The sequence below is a fragment of the Salmo trutta genome, chromosome 16 (genome assembly GCF_901001165.1).
Source record: "Salmo trutta chromosome 16, fSalTru1.1, whole genome shotgun sequence".
NCBI classification, from domain to species: Eukaryota; Metazoa; Chordata; class Actinopteri; order Salmoniformes; family Salmonidae; genus Salmo; species Salmo trutta.
The window spans coordinates 33,530,967-33,546,609 of record NC_042972.1 but is presented as its reverse complement, the minus strand read 5'-3'; the positions used below and the strand labels follow the sequence as shown (position 1 = coordinate 33,546,609).

Sequence of the window (15,643 nt, the reverse complement as noted above, 5' to 3'; positions counted from 1 at the left end):
ATGGAGATTGCATGGCCGTGTGCTCGATTTTATACACCTGTCAGCAACAGGTGTGGCTGAAATAGCCAAATCCACTAATTTGAAGGGGTGTCCATACTTATGAATATATATCGTGTAGAACTAACATGACAGAAAAGAGTGTATCATTGTTCCAAGAGTTTATGATGACCAAGATCCTACCTGTCCAGAGCAAAGACAGCTTGAATTAATTATTAGTGTTTCCCATTTACCAGAACTCAAATCAGTTGTAAGTAAAGTACAAGCCACATATCTGTTACCTATTAGCAAGGCTTTAAACCTAAAACCCTGGTCATGGTCTTCTTTTTTAATTTACCTTAACTTGATTTGTTATTCTTTAGACACTTATTTTTCTATAATCAGATGCTTATCAACAGTGTTTTTGGCCAACAGCAAGCATCTCTGATTTGGCTTTTGACAAGAGGAAAGCAAATTCATTGCAATCCATTCCGCCTGTCTTACAAAAGCCCTGTGCTCATTCATACATAAAGGCATCACTGTCTCCATCACAGGAGACATCCAGGCTTTAAGGCCTATTCTTTATTATTTTTTAGCAATTGAGCATTAGTCAATGTATGTTTGCCATTGTATATCCAAGAAATTACAAGGAGGCCTACGCCCTCAGGTGCCATAGCACTGTATCAGAGGTACCACTCTGTCCCCTATTGGTTATTGTGCCTCTCACATCCACCTGTTGTTCATAGCAAAAGGAGCAGTACTGCATTTGTATCTGTGTGCTTTGACTGTAATTGAAACTGCCATTTTACCATAATAAACGTAATTTTTACAAATCGCATGTGTATTTGCACTAGTGAATGAAAGGGGGTAGATACTGTATCTCAAAAGGCCTGTAAGATAGCTGTGCTGCCCTGCCGACCTATTTTATCCTACTTGTTCAACTGTTGCTGTGATTGAGGCATCTGTCTGGCTGTAATTGGGGCAGATGACACCGTTTTGAATGGGTTTCCTCTTTTCCACACGCTGCTCATCGTCACTCTGTCTCGCTAACTGGCAGAGTGCCAGTCTTTGGTGACCCCTTTTGTGTAGAGTGACATGTGTGGAACCAATCCTTTTTCTCTACGCAAGCCACATTCCACCAATCACCATAGCTGGGCGGGACTTCCAATGCAGCCCTTCAACATGGCGCTTACGAGGAAGTGAGCTGCATTTAAAACTAATGTTTATACTTAGAGACAAGTACAGTGAGTAGTAAGTTTAAAATATATCATTTTCAAGACGGCAACTGCAAAATGAAAGGCAAAGATAGGTCGCCCGTGAAAAAGCGCTCGCGTATTCTGGAAGATATCCGAGAACGGGGAGGAAGCCACCCAACAAGTAACGTTAAGAAAATGGGAGCTCTCTCTGCAGGTGGCAACAACGGGAATGGTTCTGTCAAAAGTGGTGTTTCGGTAAGACGGAGTTTACCATCTGAAAAGAGAGACAGTCGAGATGTATACTGCCATATGTCCAGTCGAACTGAGAGTAACCACGGATATGCTAACACAACTGGTTCGAGTAGCAAGTTACACATTAGCCTTGCTCTGGACTCCACCACAAGGAGCAATTCTCGCGGGGAACTGCGGCCTCTTCCGGGCAACGAAAGTGAGTACAAGACTCTAAAAATTGGCGAACTGGGTTCTCAGTTAAGCGACGAAGAAATTGAAGATGGATTATTTCACGAATTTAAGAAATTTGGGGACGTGAGTGTCAAAATAAGCCGAGTTAACGACGAAAGGGTGGCATTTGTGAATTTCAGAAGGACGGAAAACGCCAAGGCGGCCAAGCACGCACGCGGCAAGTTGGTGCTCTATGATCGCCCTCTAAAAATTGAGGCGGTGTACACGAACCGGCGTAGGAGCAGCTCACCCATCGAAAAAGATCCATATGTAGGAGTTGCAGGGCACAGACATTTGCATGTCCAAAGATCAATTTCACCAACGGGGCTAGGATATAGAGACTTCAGACTGCAGCAGTTAGCCCTGGGTCGTCTCCCCCCTCCTCCCCCACCCCTCCCTAGAGAACTGGAAAGAGAGATGGAATTTTCGATCTATGAAGCCAGGGCCCGGCCACCCTTCATCCCTGACTGTGCAGCTTTCCAGGAGGAGAACCTCTTATCACCTGAAAATGATCAGCGGGCCAACAGGACGTTGTTTCTTGGTAATCTCGACGTCTCAGTGACAGAGAATGACTTGAAAAGGGCGTTTGACAGGTTTGGGGTGATCACAGAGGTGGACATAAAGCGGACATCCGCTCGCGGACAGAACAGCACCTATGGATTCCTAAAGTTTGAGAACCTGGACATGGCTCACCGTGCTAAGATCACCATGTCAGGCAAAGTGGTGTGTCACAACCCTATCAAAATTGGCTATGGCAAAGCGACCCCCACAACCAGGCTGTGGGTGGGGGGTCTTGGACACTGGGTCCCCCTTGCTGCCCTGGCCAGGGAGTTTGACCGCTTTGGCACCATCAGGACTATAGACTACAGGAAGGGGGACACGTGGGCCTACATCCAGTATGAAAGCCTGGATGCTTCCCAGGCCGCCTGCTCCCACATGCGTGGCTTCCCTCTGGGTGGTCCTGAGAGGAGACTTAGGGTGGACTTTGCCGACACAGAGCTCCGCTACCAGCAACATTACCTGCAGCCTCACTTTGACCTAGTGGCAGACTCCTTTGTCCACCGGCCAACCCCCGAGGCCATCCGGGTCAGAGAGAGGAGTCCTCCACCCACACTCTGCTTCAGAGAAAGGGAACTGTACACTGCTGACTGGGCTGGCTTAGCGGTCCGAAAGAGGGTGCGAGGGGCAGCCTTTGAGCCCCCGGAGCACCTGGAAAGGCGTTCACGGGAACCCTGGTCTCTGGAGCGGGAGCTTCAGAGCCGAGACCAGGTCCGAAAACGACGCCTCTTGGAGGACGGGCGTCGCCCTGACCGCTCACCGGATAACAGCGAACATGTGCGTCGTCGCCATGGCACCTCTATGGAGCTGAGCCCTGGTGGCAGCTGCCGGGATGGGGGGCGCTACAGCCCTCCACACTCTGACAGACCCTCCCCCGGCGGAGGGCAGCGGGGCAGCCTGGACCGTGGCCCCGGGGACAAGAGACTGCGGACGCTCAGCCCAGCAGAGCCAGAACAGGACCGCAAATGCAAAGCCAGTGACTCCTGTAAGAGACCTGTAAAGAGGGAGGACCGCTCTGACCATCTCTCCTCCTCCAGGTCCAGCCTGCAGTCCAAGCAGGGGGCCGGGGGGCAGAAGCTGTGCCAGGCCTGGCAGGGTGTGCTGCTGCTGAAGAACAGCAGCTTCCCCACCTCCATGCATCTGCTGGAGGGGAACCTAGCTGTGGCAGCCGGACTACTGGTGGAGGGCTCCACTGGTAGCCAGGTGTCCCAGCTGAAGATCACCCAACGCCTGCGTCTGGACCAGCCCAAGCTGGACGAGGTGTCCCGTCGCATCAAAACTGCTGGCCCCAGCGGCTACTCTATCCTTCTAGCTGTGCCAGGGAGCTCCGAGGAGGGTCTTCAGGACGTGGGGAGCTCCACCGAGAGGCCTCTGAAGAACCTGGTCTCCTACCTGAAGCAGAAGCAAGCGGCCGGCGTCATCAGTCTGCCCGTGGGCGGCAGCCGTGACAAGGACGGCGCAGGAGTTCTTCACGCTTTCCCCCCCTGTGATTTTTCACAGCATTTCTTGGATGCCTCAGCTAAAACCCTTGCCAAAACCGAAGAAGACTACCTGGTTATGGTCATTGTCAGAGGAGCGTCATAAAATGAGAAAAAAATAGAAAATCATTAATGTCTTGTGTGATGTATTGGTAGAACTATGGTACATACACACCCACACTGTGTTACATGATTTAGCTGTCTTTCGGTCTTGCAGCAAGTAGAACTTATTGGCAGAAAACAATGCTATACTGAGTCATTTGTAATCAACAGTAACAAGCCTTTCATATATTTGAAGTTGTCAGCTCAGCATGCATTAGCCTATAGCTTGCGTTACATTCTGTTGGTGGTTTACTTTTAATGGGAACAATTTAAATGGCAAGAAGTGGATACATTTAATTGAAATGGTTAAGTCAAAGTAGATTCACCTTTTCTATTTGCTCAACTAAGCTATGTAAATCATCTGAATCTGTAGAGTAAATTGTGTTTTTTAAAATCGCAACTAGGCCTACATTGAGTGCTTTTAATTTGGAAAAAATCTGACTTCCATTGTATTTGCTTTGTCAATTCTCTGGTGTGAAGTCTTGTTTGCTATTCATTGCAGTAGAACATAAAAGGATATGAAGATTAATCTGAGACCTGAAAAAACTAAGTGTATTTCAGTCATCTCTCAGTTGAATTTCTTACATTTACAAAAACTGGTTATAGATCAACCATGCCATGATTTAGTAGCCATGTGAAGGTGTGTGTACTTCTATAGCTTTAAGACAATACAATTTGTCTTTTATACAGGTAAATTGTCTGATTTGAAAGGTATGTCAATGCATTGCCAATTTTACTTGTAAATTATTGAAGTCTGCTTTTGTTCATCAATAAGAGTATACCAGTCTCTCTTGTCAAGCAACTGTTTAAAAGGGCATGAAAGGTTTTGAAATTCAGTTATTTACATCAAAGCTTACCTGGAATATCCTCAAATTGAAAATGTATGTTTGATGTCTTACTTATTGATCTGTGTAATTGAGACAATTTTACAATTTATAATCGTAAAAGCGCTCACATTTTAACCCGCTGTTGTCAGTGTATCTTGGCTTGGCACCAATAGCACCCACAGTTTAAATCTGAATTTTCAATGTTGGAAACAATATTTTGTGTGATACATTTTAAGATAATCTAGAATATCAGAGTTTACAATGTGTTGCATTGCCCTGCTGGTGTTAGAATATTGGTAAAAAAAAACAATAGTAAATGGTAAAAAATTATATATTTTTGGCTATATTAGCATAAATCCAGAATCATTTTGATTGTCAACAGGTCTATGCTCTTTGGTTTCATCTAATAGAGGTGATGCCACATAAATTCCATAGAGGGTATTATTTTTGAGTAAACAAGAAATACCACAATTTCCCTGTGCCACTAAGGTCGTAGAGGTCAGGAAGTTCTCCTGGTTTGCATTATGAGTTTTATTTTATTTCTAACAATCTGCCCCACAGTTTAATGGTCATGAGTTAAGTTTAGGTTTTCTTTCACTCAAAAAGATGGAAATCAAGCATACAAACCAAGTGACAATGGCCCCTCATGGCAGTAATGTGTCCCTTGATGACTTCTCCTTTTGGTTCTGAGAGAACTGTCTAGATAAGAAGTGAAACCATTAGAAACTTTCTAGCTTTCCAGAGAGCTATGTGGAGCCATTTCTAATACAGTCCTTTCAGTTTCACAAAAGTGAGTCAACAAGGACCGAAGGAAAGGAGTTTATCTAAATGGAATTTATCCAATGTGTTAAATCAGTTATGTCAAAGTTATGACTCAGGATTGAAAAAGGATACCTTTCTTTTTGCTCTCAAGGACCAAGAGTATGTATGTGTGTATATATGTATGCGTGTGTGTATATATAGATTTTAACACTGAGTTTAGCTTAACGAGATACTTTTTAAAATTCTGTTTTAGAGTTAATCTAAAGATAAAGGCTGTTGACTAGCATTAGGCCTAATATGTATAAACATTTCTCAATACTACAGTTAAAGTTAATTTAGATCATTTGTGATTTTCAATTTGGCTTTTGCAATCATTGGCAACTTTATACTTGGGGAACTCAGTAGTGCTGTTGATGCCAGAGCCATTTGCTTTTTCTTAGGTTTCGAAGTGTATTGACCCCCCCCCCAAACAATATATGTATTTTTAGTTACATTTCTTGTATAAAATGATTACTGTACGTATGCTATGGACACTTCAGATTTGAGCAAGGGATACCAGCGTGGATAACACCACCATACTACCATTGGACACTGGGAAACACCATATGCAAAAATACCCCAGAATGCACAGGGGCAAGGGTCCTTTCCACAGTGTCCCTTTATGCATTTCACTGAATTGACTGCTCTTAAGTTGTGCTAATGCTTTGTGATGCCAGTTCCCGTGTTTTAAATGGAAAATTTGCTTTGTGCTGTGTACACCTGATTTCTGGAGAAAAAAATGGAAACCGCCATTGCACGTGCGCCTAAAAAACAAAGTGCAGCTTGCACTTTATAGATTTTATTTCGGTATCAATAAATTTTGTTTTTCGTGGGAAAACAAATATTTCTGCCTTGGAAGACAACTTTTTTTAACCTTTTCCATTGTGTTTCGACGGAATTGTCTTTTGCATTTAAAACACACAAAGGCCCCGTCTGTTTGAAAAATGGGAGCACCTTTTCAGACCATAGAGGAAAGAAAGAAAAGTGAGAGCAAGGCAACACACTTCTCAAATCTTTGTGTTGACATTGCTCACCATTGTTGACCCCCTCCTTTTCAAAGAGTTGCTGATGTTCTGTTTGTTAATGCCTAAGTTAGGCCCTCCCTTTTACCTGGCCACCATTTCTGTGCCTTTGCTGAGGCGTCCCTAGTGTCCCCTTGGAAGAGGGGAGTGAGGGCCTACTCCTGTGTCATCTCTGGTTCTCGTAGCCGGAGGGGCAGGAGCTGTTCTCCAGTGAGCTGTTACAACGGAGGCTGGAGAGAGGCTCACCTCTCCTGGCTGCTGCTCTGATGGCGGGGCTGTTATCAATTTGGGCCACTCTGATCCAGTTTCCCCGGGTGCACCACACCTCTGCTGTGTCACTGGGGCCGTCGACACACCGCTGGGGTGCCTGTCCCGTCAACTCAACTCTACTGACCACAACAACCTTGCAGAGCTAATAGAGTAATGCCTCAACGTCCGTTCCAGCCTAACAAGGATCCATGGTTTGCTCTCCCTGCCTTGAAGCCTGCGGGAAGAAGATTTGACTATTTTAGGCCAAGGTTACATTGGTACTTCACCCTGTGAGGGAGTGACACGACTGAACCTCAGATCTTGTCACCCAGTCTTTCCACAAACTCCATGTGCCACTCCCAGTGAAAGGAACCAACCACCCATTTGGTCTGTACAGGGAGCCATGATTTGATTTACTTGTAAAATGTATTCTAAGTGAATATGAAATTAAAATGAAGAGACTGTCATTGTGCTACAATCAGGGATCAAGAATCCATGGTAGGCGCTTCCCAGTTAACTCACCTCAGTGCCAGGATGCCATGCCTGACCAGCATAGCTGCTGATTTGATATGTAAACTTTGGTAGGAAATGCAAATCCTGCCTTGCAAAAGACCCACTGTGTGCCACATCCTGGACGCCAACACAAGGCTTCTCAGAGGATTGAAGTTTTGCCTGTCTGACGTAAGTGGACAACAGACGCCTGTCCCTGCTCAGGTAAAGTTTGCTTGGGTACGTATAAACAAAAAACAGTGTGATCCCTTATTATGAACACTTGAATATCACTCTGCATACTTGTATACGTTCTATATGAGGCAAGCACATAAGCTGTTCATCAATGAATGATACCTGGTTGATCATTTTAATACTCTCTCTCTCTCCCTCTCTCTCATATATATATATATATATATATATATATATATATATATATATATATACTACCAGTCAAAAGTTTGGACACACCTCATTCAAGGATTTTATTTTTACTATTTTCTACATTGTATAAAAGTAGTGAAGACCTCACAAATATGAAATATCACATGTAGTAGCCAAAAAAGTGTTAAATCAAAATATATTTTATATTTTTCAAAGTTGCCACCCTTTGCCTTGATGACAGCTTTGCATTCTCAACCAGCTTTGAGGTAGTCCCCTGGAATGCTTTTCCAACAGTCTTGAAGGAGTTCCCACATATGCTGAGCATGTGTTGGCTGCTCTCCTTCACTCTACGGTCCAACGCATCCCAGACCATCTCAATTGGGTTGAAGTTGAGTGATTGTGGAGGCCAGGTCATCTGATGCTACACTACATCACTCTCCTTGGTCAAATAGACCTTACACAGCCTGGAGGTGTATTTTGGGTCATTGTCCTGTTGAAAACTAATAATAGTCCCACTAAGCGCAAACCAGATGGGATGGCGTATCGCTGCAGAATGCTGTGGTAGCCATGCTGGTTAAGTGCGCCTTGAATTCAAAATAAAACACTGACAGTGTCACCAGCAAAGCACCATCACACCTCCTGTATGCTATACAGTGGGAACCACACATGCAGATGGAACCAAAAATCTCACATTTCCACCGGTTCCATTGCTCGTGTTTCTTGGCCCAAGCAAGTCTCTTCTTATTATTAGTGTCCTTTTTAGTAGTGGTTTCTTTGCAGCAATTCGACCATGAAGGCTTGATTTCACACAGTCCCCTCTGAAAAGTTGATGTTGATGTGTCTGTTCCTTGAACTCTGAAGCATTTATTTGGGCTGCAATCTGAGGTGCAGTTAACTCTAATGAAGTTATCCTCTGCAGCAGCGGTAACTCTGGGTATTCCTTTCCTGTGGCAGTCCTCATGAGAGCCAGGTTCATCGTAGCGCTTGATGGTTTTTGCGACTGCACTTGAAGAAACTTTCAAAGTTCTTGAAATGTTTTGTATTGTCTGACCATCATGTCTTGAAGTAATGATGGACTGTAATTTCTCTTTGGTTATTTGAGCTGTTCTTGCCATAATATAGACTTGGTCTTTTGCCAAATAGGGCTATCTTCTGTGTACCACCCCTACCTTGTCACAACACAAATGATTGACTCAAACGCATTAAGAAGGAAAGAAATACAACAAATTAACTTTTAACAAGGCACACCTGTTAATTGAAATGCATTCCAGATGACTACCTCGTGAAGCTGGTTGAGAGAATGCCAGAGTGTGCAAAGCTGTCATCAAGGCAAAGGGTGGCTACTTTGAAGAATCTCAAATATAAAAAGTTTAACACTTTTTTGGTTACTACATGATTCCATATGTGTTATTTCATAGTTTTGATGTCTTTATTATTCTACAATGTAGAAAATAGTTAAAAATAAAGAAAAACCCTGGAATGGGTAGGTGTGTCCAAACTTTTGACTGGTACTCTATATCTATACATACAGTGCATTTGGAAAGTATTCAGACCCCTTGACTTTTTCTACATTTTGTTACGTTACAGCTTTATTCTAAAATAGATGAGGGAATAAATAAAACAATCTACACATCTATACCCCATAATGACAAAGCAAAACAGGTTTCTGGAAATGTTTTCAATTTTATAAAAAATTGAAAATTGAAATTTCACATTTACATAAGTATTCAGACCCTTTACTCAGTACTTTGTTGAAGCACCTTTGTAAGCGATTACAGCTGGAGTCTTCTTAGGTATGACGCTACAAGCTTGACACACCTGTATTTGTTGGGAGTTTCTTCCATTCTTCTCTGCAGATCCTCTCAGGCTTTGTCAGTTTGGATGGGGAGCGTTGCTGCACAGCTATTTTCAAGTCTCTCCAAAGATGTTCAATTGGGTTCAAGTCCAGGCTCTGGCTGGGCCACTCAAGGACATTCAGAGACTTGTCCCGAAGCCACTCCTGCGTTGTCTTGGCTGTGTGCTTAGGGCGTTGTCTTGTTGTAATGTGAACCTTCACCCCAGTCGGAAGTCCTGAGCCCTCTGTAGCAGGTTTTCATGAAGTATCTCTCTGTACTTTGATCCGTTCCTCTTTCCCTCGACCCTGACTAGTCTCCCCGTCCCTGCTGCTGAAAAACATCCCCACAGCATGATGCTGCCAACACCATGATGCTGCCAACACCATGCTTCACCGTAGAGATGGCGCCAGGTTTCCTCCAAACATGACAATTGGCATTCAGGCCAAAGAGTTCAACCTTGGTTTCATCAGACCAGATAATCTTGTTTCTCATGGTCTGAGACTGTCATGTGCCTTTTACTGAGGAATGGCTTCCGTCTGGCCACTCTACCATAAAGGCCCGATTGGTGGAGTGCTGCAGAGATGGTTGTCCTTCTGGATGGTTCTCCCATCTCCACAGAGGCACTCTGGAGCTCTGTGACCATCGGGTTCTTGGTCACCTCCCTAATCAAGGCCCCTCTCCCCGATTGTTCAGTTTGGCCATGCGGCCAGCTCTAGGAAGGGTCTTGGTGGTTCCAAACTTGGAAGCCACTGTGGTGTTCTTGGACCTCCAATGCTGCAGAATTGTTTTGGTACCCTTCCCCAGATCTGTACCTTGACACAATCCTGTCTCAGAGCTCTACGGACAATTCCTTCGACCTCATGCTTGGTTTTTACTCTGACATGCACTGCCAACTGTGGGACCATATATAGACAGGTGTGTGCCTTTCCAAATCATGTCGATCAATGGAAACAGCATGCACCTGACTGCCAATTTCGAGTCTCATAGTGAAGGGTCTGAAAGCTTATGTAAATAAGGTATTTATATATGTATATATATACACACACACACACTACCGTTCAAAAGTTTGGGGTCACTTAGATATGTCCTTGTTTTTGAAAGAAAAACAAAAAATGTCCATTAAAATAACATCAAATTGTTCAGAAATACAGTGTAGACATTGTTAATGTTGTAAATGACTATTGTAGCTGGGAACGGCAGATTTTTAATGGAATATCTACATGGGCGTACAGAGGCCCATTATCAGCAACCATCACTCCTGTGTTTCAGTGGCACATTGTGTTAGCTAATCCAAGTTTATTATTTTAAAAGGCTAATGGATCATTAGAAAACCCTTTTGCAATTATGTTAGCACAGCTGAAAACTGTTGTTCTGATTAAAGAAGCAATTCAACTGGCCTTCTTTATACTAGTTGAGTATCTGGAGCATCAGCATTTGTGGGCTCAATTACAGGCTCAAAATGGCCAGAAACAAAGACCTTTCTTCTGGAACTCGTCAGTCTATTCTTGTTCTGAGAAATTAAGGATATTCCATGCGAGATATGGCCAAGAAACTGAAGGCCAGCATCCCAGAGTCGCCTCTTCACTGTTGACGTTGAGACTGGTGTTTTGTGGGTACTATTTAACCTGTCTGGGCTAGGGGGCAGTATTTTCACGGCCGGATGAAAAACGTACCCAATTTAAACAGGTTACTACTATGGCCCAGAAACTAGAATATGCATATTATTAGTAGATTTGGATAGAAAACACTCTGAAGTTTCTAAAACTGTGTGAATGGTGTCTGTGGGTATAACAGAACTCATATGGCAGGCAAAAACCTGAGAAAAATCTAAGCAGGAAGTGGAAAGTCTGAGAATTGTAGTTCTTCTTTTGATTCTCTATCGAAGCTACAGTGTCTGTGGGGTGACGTTGCACTTCCTAAGGCTTCCATTGGCTGTCTAAAGCCTTCAGAAAGTGGTTTGAGCCTTCTCCTGTCACTGGGCAGAGTATAGGAGCTCAGTTACTGAGTGGTCTGCCTGGCAACAAAGGGATTGGATATGCGCAGTCACGCGAGCACGCCGTTCCTTCTTTTTTTGTTTTCGTTATGCCTTTGGATAAGTGATCTGTACGCACAAACAAAACTAAGGTATTTGTACATAAATATTATTTCGAACAAAAACAACATTTCTTGTGGAAGTAGCAGTCCTGGGAGTGCATTCTGACGAAGATCAGCAAAGGTAAGAGAATATTTCTAATACTAATTCTGAGTTTAGGTTGCCCCGAACTTGGCGGGTGTCTGAATAGCTCACCGTGATGGCTGAGCTATTTTCACGACCGGATAAAAAACGTACCCGATTTAATCTGGTTACTACTCCTGCCCAGAAACTAGAATATGTATATAATTTGTAGATTTGGATAGAAAACACTCTAAAGTTTCTAAAACTGTTTGAATGGTGTCTGTGAGTATAACAGAACTCATATGGCAGGCCAAAACCTGAGAAGATTCCATACAGGAAGTGCCCTGTCTGACAATTTGTTGCATCTCTATCGAAAATACAGCATCTGTGCTGTAACGTGACATTTTCTAAGGCTTCCATTGGCTCTCTAAAGCCGCCAGAAAGTGGAATGGGGTGTCTGCTGTCTCTGGGCAAAGAACAGCAGCAGAATTTGTGAGTGGTCAGCCTGGGGACAGTGAGACTGGAGATGCGCGGTCACGAGACCACTCCATTTTTTTTCTTTCAGCCTTTGAATGAATACAACGTTGCCCGGTTGGAATATTATCGCTATTTTATGAGAAAAGTAGCATGAAAATTGATTTTAAACAGCGTTTGACATGCTTCTAAGTACGGTAATGGAATATTTTGCATTTGTCACGAAATGCGCTCACGCGTCACCGTTTGGTTAGTTACCTGAACGCATGAACAAAACGGCGGTATTTGGATATAACTATGGATTATTTCGAACCAAAACAATTTTTTTTGTTGAAGTAGAAGTCCTGGGAGTGCATTCTGACGAAGAACAGCAAAGGTAATCCAATTTTTCTAATAGTAATTCTGAGTTTAGGTTGTCCCAAACTTGGTGGGTGTCAAATTAGCTAGCCATGATGGCCGAGCTATGTACTCAGAATATTGCAAAATGTGCTTTCGCCGAAAAGCTATTTTAAAATCGGACATAGCGATTACATAAAGGAGTTTTGTATCTATAATTCTTAAAATAATTGTTATGTATTCTGTCAACGTTTATCGTGAGTAATTTAGTAAAAAATAATTATATCAAAAAAGCTGTTTTTTGATATAAATATGAACTTGATTGAACAAAACATGCATGTATTGTATAACATAATGTCCTAGGAGTGTCATCTGATGAAGATCATCAAAGGTTAGTGCTGCATTTAGCTGTGGTTTTGGTTTTTGTGACATATATGCTTGCTTTGAAAATGGCTGTGTGATTTATTTTTGGCACGGTACTCTCCTGACATAGTCTAATGTTTTGCTTTCGCTGTAAAGCCTTTTTGAAATCGGACAATGTGGTTAGATTAACGAGAGTCTTGTCTATAAAATGGTGTAAAATAGTCATATGTTTGAGAAATTGAAGTTATAGCATTTTTAAGGTATTTGTATTTCGCGTCACGCTCTTCCATTGGTGAGGCGTTCTGCTAGCGGAACGTCTGTCCCTAACAGGTTAACAATTTAAAGGCAATGCTACCAAATACTAATTGAGTGTATGTAAACTTCTGACACACTGGGAATGTGATGGAAGAAATAAAAGCTGAAGTGAATCATTCTCTACTATTATTCTGACATTTCACATTCTTAAAATAAAGTGGTGATCCTAACTGACCTAAGACAGGGAATTTTTACTAGGATTAAATGTCAGGAATTGTGAAAACTGAATTTTAATGTATTTGGCTGAGGTGTATGTAAACTTCCGACTTCAACTGTGTGTGTGTGTGTGTGTAAATGTGCAAACATTTCTAATAACCTGTTCACTTTGACATTATGGGCTATTGTGTGTAGATTGGGGGGGGGGACTATTTAATCAATTTTAGAATAAGGCTGTAACACAACAAAATGTTGAATCAGTGAAGTGGTCTGAATACTTTCTGAGTGCACTGTATATATTGCACATAAACAGTTATAGGAATCTCCTTACAGCAATGCCTCGGTATGCCTTGACATGTTCACATTTGAGCGTTCTTTGTTGCAGGTGCATGATAACAAATGAATAACATGAGAGAAAAGAGAGGCCCGCATGCTACTCTTGCTACTGTCACTCTTCTTGATGAAGACCTTGAGGCTGATACGTAAAACTTAAAAAATAACATTGATACTAGCAAGAGCAGCATGGGAGTTTCTGTTTTCTCTTAAGCAATGCCTCGGTATAAAAGCACTGGTTACAATTTACAGTGTAGTATATTACTCCATGATCATTTTGTTTCATGTTTAAAAAGGTCCTTAGATGTATTTCTAAAAATCATCAACAACTGTCCTTATTTATCCCTGCTAACTGTTTTTTCACAGGCAAATTTAGTTTAGAAATATTGCTTATCCGAAAGAAGTTAGACTGGTTTTTAGTCCCTCTGATGTGAATGTCGCATACCGGTAAGTGAAATGTAATATTACATTTTACTCAGTCAAGTGTAACTGGGGAGGGATTGATAAATAGCTATGATATCCTCCTTAAAGGCTATATTGTAAAAAAAAACAGTAAAGATTCAGACAGTGGCTATTTAAAAGCATTTATGAAGAACATCTGGTATTGAACAAATGTTCATGAGTTAAAATTATAACTCCATATTATCAGGGGAGACAGGATCCATCCATCTTGAATGTTTAATGATACTCATGGGTAGGGTAGAGTGTTTTCACTGCTTATGAGTGGGGGAGAGACGAGCTCTTGAAAACATTGATTTTCAGCCTTTTATGTCTGCAGCATGAGCTTATAATTCAGTTTAACAGAACTCTGACAGAAATACCAGTTAACAGGTGCCTGATGTCCTGGTAGGGTTTCTGATATGCTGCTTGTATAACTGCATAAAATGGCAGGGAAACCCTTAATAATCTCCAAGTTTCATTTGATAGATTTGATAAAAGAACAGCAGTGGACTCATGTTCCCCCCCTTGTGAAGATGAAATGTTGAACAGAGAGTAGCAGAAAGGATAGACATTAATATGCCATGCGTGTTGATCATCAGTAGTCATGTTATGTTGTCAGATCATGCAGGGCCCTTCACTGATAATATTAAATGGGTTTTGATGAATTACTTATTTCACAGTCGGTAATGTTGGCTTTGCATTATGAAGAGGTAAGTAGTGACTTTATCTTAGCCATCACTAGTCCCAGGTGGCGTTGTGAGCAGTACATGCTGTCGTTTCACCATTCACAAAAAGATTCTAGAAGGTTCTAAGGCTAAATCAACTTTTTTCTACTAGATTATAACGCTTAGTTATTTCATTTGATACCGAAAGCTTTGGATAATCTATTTTTTTCTTATTATTATTTTACCAGGGAAATTGACTGAGAACACATTCTCATTTACAGCAACGACCTGGGGAATAATTACAGGAGGATGAATGAGCCTAAAATTGTCACCAGTACTATTTCAGGGGATCGGATGTTTGTATGAAATGTATATTTTTACTGTGCTGCATGTGTTTGTTGTTTCTCTGGCCAGTCTTGTCTTTGTGTTAAGGATGTGTCCCGTTCTCGTCAGTCGTCAGCTTTTTGATTCATCCTCCAGGAAGCATTTTGCAGCAGGTTGTACCACATCATGCACTGTAGTAAATGCACATTAACACCCCATACTAGTGTATTATGACCTCCCTTTGTGTTCCACATGAAAGGAGTGAACAGGGATTATTCACATGTTTGAGTGTCACAGGAGCTTGGGAAAGAGCAACACTTCATGCTGGAAAAGGACGAAAGAAGGATAGGCTTGCACCGTTGAAAAAGTGGAAGAGTCAGAACTGTAAAACTGTACAATGTGCAGAGTTTTACCTGAAGATGTTTTATGTCATTAACAAACATCTGGTTGATACCGTATTAAACAAGGAATTCATCTGACAAGGGATAGACACTTTGGTGAGTACATTTTCTAATGCTGTCAGTGGTTATCATTTTTGATCTTATTGCATTTAGCCAGAGTCATTATTTACTATGTGAACTAATTGTAATTTGTACATATAATATTAGATTTCAATCATAACAATTGCTATAATGTTATTTTTTAATAAAGAGTTGTATTTAAACATGTCGTTTTTTAGTGTGTTCTCTTTTATTACTTTGT

At 42.0% G+C, this 15,643-nt stretch overlaps 1 pseudogene; it reads left to right on the top strand.

Annotated features, from left to right (window-relative positions):
- Positions 1 to 1,130: 1,130 nt before the first annotated feature.
- Positions 1,131 to 6,244, top strand: LOC115150603 (RNA-binding protein 15 pseudogene; annotated as a pseudogene).
- Positions 6,245 to 15,643: the final 9,399 nt, after the last annotated feature.